This window comes from Halyomorpha halys, unplaced genomic scaffold, assembly GCF_000696795.3.
Source record: "Halyomorpha halys isolate HHAL.00 unplaced genomic scaffold, Hhal_1.1 Scaffold565.1, whole genome shotgun sequence".
In the NCBI taxonomy this organism is placed as follows: Eukaryota; Metazoa; Arthropoda; class Insecta; order Hemiptera; family Pentatomidae; genus Halyomorpha; species Halyomorpha halys.
The window spans coordinates 172,144-177,790 of NW_027105815.1; the positions used below are offsets into that span (position 1 = coordinate 172,144).

The 5,647-nt window shown below is 30.7% G+C and overlaps 1 long non-coding RNA gene across 1 annotated transcript in view; it reads right to left on the bottom strand.

The window, feature by feature from the left end:
* LOC106684272 (uncharacterized) overlaps window positions 1-960 on the bottom strand; it is an 8,384-nt gene extending 7,424 nt beyond the window's left edge. The window contains exon 1 of the long non-coding RNA XR_001343681.2: window positions 729-960. This is a non-coding gene — a long non-coding RNA (uncharacterized lncRNA). The remainder of the gene's footprint in view (window positions 1-728) is intronic.
* Window positions 961-5,647: the final 4,687 nt, after the last annotated feature.

The following is a 5,647-nucleotide window of genomic DNA, read 5'->3' on the forward strand; positions in this document are numbered from 1 at the left end:
CTATTTATTTTTAAATTTTGTATTTCACTCTAAAGCTCTAAAGCCAATTTTTACCTGTAATATTATTATAAATAGACTAGTCCCAGAATAAATAAAATAATATCATTATTATTGTATCAAAATTATAAATTAGCTGCTATTTTATTGTATATCTTGTAATCATAATTCGAAAAAAAATTTCTCACAAATTATCCGATCGTATCTTAAATTAAATAAAAAATAAAAATGATAATATTGTATTTCATAATATAGAATTTTAATTCTTTTATTTTTAACCAAACTAACTACTACTCATATCCCAAATAAAAATTATACAGTACCGATATCTTTATGTTTAGTTGAATAAATGTATTTATTCATGATTTTGATTGGGTGGCTGAAATATTAGGCGATAAATTTAATTTAATAACTTTATTTATGGTTAAAAAAATCCTTTCAAAGTTTGGCTTTATAGTCAATATAAAAATAGACTGCAATTCGAACGTAGTTAAAACCTGAAGCTTATATCAAATTTATTATTTTTAACTTCAAATGTTAATGTTTTTTTAATGTTTAGAGCTTTGAATTGTTTATAATTATTATATTGTAGTTAATATTAAGGATCTATTTAGTAGCATTACTTGGTCAATGAACCAATGATATCCCTAATTTTTAAGATTTTTAGTATTTTATAAAACTAAATTAGAAATTTTTCTTATCGTTTTTAGAGATTCGAAAATGGTACTTACGTCAGTAAAGAAACCATTGATGCCAACTCTCAAGCCTGCTACTGTTAGAGAAACTGAGGCGACAAGTATTCCAGAATCTGACGTACACATATGAACTTACGTGTTTTTCAAGATAAGATACAGTGGCCATCAACCCTTAAAACTTCCGTATTTTGCTTTTCACAAAGTTAGTTTCAGAGTAGATAAAAGGTAAATTATTTTAAAATTAGATAAGGATGTCTCGCGCTTTACATCAACTGCCTCAACCCATTATTATCATAGTCCCCTCTCCCCTCCCCCCACAAAATTAAAGATTTCAAGAGATAATAAAAATCTAATTAATTTTTTTTATTATAATATAATACAAACTCAAAGAGATTGGGATGTACAAGATGTGAACAGCGATGTGCGTGTAAGTAGAATCCAACAATCATAATTATTATTATGGAAAAACTATAATTTTCAAATTCATTCATTTTTTTTATAAAGCTAGTTTTCGTTACTATTAACAATGAGAAATATTTATTTTTCCAAATAAACGGATTGAATGAATCTCAAAATTTGATAAAAAAATATTTTTTTTGTGAAAATTCGTATTTAAGAGAAAAATAATTATCAACTTTGTTCCTAGGCGAAGAACTTTATTAAAATATAAATATAAAGTTGTGCTGCCCAATTTCAATGGGTTGCTAGTCACACAGGATACTTTTTTTAGTCTAACCAGACGATATTTTTAATCTAACAATAAATAGACCAATACAAGTATACAATAATAATTACAAACATTAGTAGTGTACAACATTAGAAAATGTTGAATTTTTTACTTTTTTCTTTTCCTCTTTATCTCTTTTTTTTCCTTCCCTTCTTTTTCCCTTTCATATTTTGGTTTTAACCCAATATGCCTTTAACAGAATAATGAATAGAATAGTGATAGACCTATGAGAAAATATAAGAAAGATACTTAAGTAACAAAAAAAAAAATCAACAAACTATGTTAAAATTAATATACAATAAATATATAACAAATATTACAATATTAAAAATATATAAAAATGATAAAGTAATAAATAAAATAACGAACAAGATATGCATTATATGCATCTCATCCTTCCTCTGGATAACTCCCTTACTCATTAATTTCCATGGATGTGATTCCCAGGGAGTCGAGTATTATATTCTCTGTTGTCCTAGCCACGTCCTGGACATCGACCCCGAGCTCCTCCATGAAGCTCCTAGTTGTGCTGGGAATAGTTCCGCGGGTTCCGAACCAGAGGCCACTCACGTTGAAGTCTCTTTCTCTAGAATACAAAAGTTAAACAAAAAAAAGAACATTTTAAACGATGGTAATTCTTTTCCTTACAATACATTCCATATATAGATTAGTGAAAGTAAAAAATTGGTTCCAAAGTTACAAGTCAGCCGACAGCTACCCTTGAAACTCAACATAAACATTCTCAGGTTGATAAATATATTCTTTTTAGTTAAAAAATAACGACTAATGAGATGTTTCATACAGTCATATAATGGCCATATGAAAGGAGTATAGTGGAGGGGGAGAAACTAAGCTAAAAATGTGGCCTCTATGATGAAGCAGGGGTGTGGCAGGATTAGAAACTAATCACCGCTTTCTATTTTATTACCTTCCTGGCCATCTCTAATACCCCGGCTGGTTTTCCTACAAGTTACAAACCTATTGTAACCAGAGTGAAAAAATTAAGTTCTAATTATGTTGGGCCGCCACGAAATAAAAGTCAACCTGCTGAGGCTGGAATCGGATTGGTGTTCCATCAGTTACAAGGATGCTAAGATGATGCCTTAACACAGTCAGCTGCAACCAATCACTGGTTCCCTTCAGTTTCAGTTTAGACTATAATAGGGGTATTCATAATGATATGTTAAATATAAAATGTTTTACCATGTTAAATGTTAAAAGTATAGGATTGTGAACAGCTCTATTTAAAGTCATGTTAAATGATAAACGCATGACAGCTCCTGGAAATATTTTGAGCAACTTGTTATTTAGTAAACATTCCTTTAAAACTTCTTGTTATTGTTTACTTCTAAGTTTTGATTTAAGTAATTTATTACAACATGCTTAAAGTAAGTGAAAAGTAGAAGTGTGAAAGTTTGGCTACTGATTGTCTTGTTTAATAACATCCAAAACAATCAAAACAGAAACTACGAGTGTTGCGGGTAACTTACGGCAACCGAAAGGTTGAATTGGAGGGGCTGCCATAATGTAGGCGATACTAGCGCCCCGTGTGGCCAATATTCAAGTCTCACCTTCTACAGCGCTCCCTGTGGTGAGGGGAAGTTATCCAGGCTGGAGAGAGAGCCATCTTGTCCTCTGCCAGAAGCAGTCCAATTTTTCTTCCTTGTTCTCTCATCAGGAAAATCTACCATGAGTGAGTAGAACTCCTGGCATTGTTCTCAGAAGCAGATGAGATAGGCATAAGAATGTGAAGGGAAGAAGGAAGCTTGGATAAGTCCACATCATCATCAACCACCTCATTATATCTACAATTTTCCATAGCCCAGCCATTCAAAATTTATTTACTCTTTTAACCATCAATGTTTCATTTCGGCTACCCCTACACCTACTGTAACTCAGACAATAATATTTTATTTTCATTTAATCAGGTTTTATTTTTCAATTGTACAGTCCAGTTAAACCCAACCAGCCAACCTAAGTGAAGCGTGCCTGGCATTGAGTTGAAGGCATACTTCATACAACGAGCTAGTAACCTAAAGCGACAAAGAAACAAAATGATGACGAGCTCAGATGGTCTGTTTTGACAGACCTAACAACATACTAAAAGCAAAAAACATGCTAAAAGAAGGAAATATTACTCCATTTAATATAACTTTTTCCATTTAACATGCTTTAATGTGTTAAAGTTAAGATCATGAATATCACTACTTTAGGACATCCCTATTGTTCTCTCAACACCAGTGGAGCGGTCCCTCCCCGTTTTGTGGCCTTCGGCTCCCCAGCCGCCATTATAACCCCTTCCTTCAGCGGTCCAGGCTCCCTTCTTCATAATGCCTTGTGGCAAAAATTTATATATATATATATTTAGATTTAATTTTAGGGTTAAGTCTACATATATTCTAATATATTAAAAAATGTTCTCATCATAATGTTGGATTCCAAGGATTATAAACTCCCCTCTTTTTTGCTTCACTTTCGCAATAAAAGAGAGAGAGAGTATGCCACGTCTTGAAACATTAAGCTCTAATTATTAATGAGGGAGATTTATTTTTTTCCCTGGCAATCACAAGGCTAGTAATAAAAAATAATACACAAAAATATTGGTAACTATTTATTAAATCTTCTAAGTCTCTGGCTTAGAAGATCTTATGTGTGGATCAAAACGTCTGCATTTAATAATAAAAAATAATAACGCATAAACGGTTCCTGGAATATTTTTTATGTTATTTCTAATCGCAACCCGAACCGTCTACTATTTTATTAATATAAGGTCAACTATCAATATATAATTATTTATGTGACATTTCTTTTATGTTTCGAAGACGAACGAATTGTTTTTTATTTTATAGTCGTAACAACAGTGGCGTAAAGTGGTGTAAAGGTACATCACTGTTCACGTGGTCGTTTTATGACATGTTTTAAAAAAAAACACTTGAATCGTCACCAAATGACAGCATTTGAACGTTCCAATTTCCAAGAAAACTTTCATTCATTCTTGAATTTTAAAAATGTTTCAGTAATATTCTTTGATAAATTCTTGATGACACTTGAATAATTCTTTAAACATCGGAGCAATGAGTTTATCAATTAAATAAACTTGAATGGAAGTACTTTTATTAATGACCTAACGTCCAAATTAATTTTAATATATTTTTTGGTCCTCAGTAATGAGGTATAGAAGTTTTGAATTCAAATATAAAATGAAAAAGATCCTCATAATTCTCCACTCACATTTTACGTTCAGAACATTTAAATTTTGAAAGGGGAGGGAGTGCTTTTTATTTTTGATCGATTCCTTATTAAAGGATTAAAGTTGGAAGACAATATTTGACCATATGAAGTAGATTGTAGGCAGATAGTCTGAGTGCTGGTCAACAAAGGTATCAAAATAGTAAAAGAAAACTATTTATTTATTCTTTGTTTTATTCTCTTTTTCTTATCTTTCTCTAACCCTTTTTTTCTTCTCTATTCTTTTCTTGTTTTTCCTTACCCACGTTATTATTTATGTTCACCTTATATTATTATTGTCATGTTTTCTATTCACTTCTTTTGTCTAATTTTATATTTTGTTTCTCTCATTCTTTCCATAACTTTAAATTTTAAATTACTATTAAATTAAAATATTCATATTTCTTTGCATTATATAACTTTAGATTTGTATTTCCTTAATTTTCTTATTTTATACACATAATTGGTTACCTGTATATACGTTTTATTTTCCACTTCTTTCATCACTTTATTTTTATTAATTTTCATACTGTACAATTATTAATTTTAATCATTCTGTTTATAATTTCTCTTTTAATTTGTTTATATATTCATTGTTCTTCCCTGATGAAAGCTAGAAATTCTAGTCAAAACATTGGCACTATTAAATAAGTTTTTACAAATTATTTGTGTTATTTCCTGACCGCTCCCTCAACCATCTTCTCTTCATATATATTATCCACGGACAACTATCTTCTCATCATTATGAAGACTATTTATTACTAATGGGAAGTTGACATCTCCGTTTCAATCCGACAGCTCTGACGAAGCCCTGCAAAGTGGGGCAAAACGTTGGTTAACAATAGTTTTCTTTTACTATTTTGATCCTTTATTGACTACTACCCGGACTATCTTCCTATAATAAAGGACTAAAGGTTTATCGCTATAAACAATAAACCAAACCTTACATATTTCCATGTTTATGACATAGTAGTTATCTGGGGGAATATAAGTTAAGTCA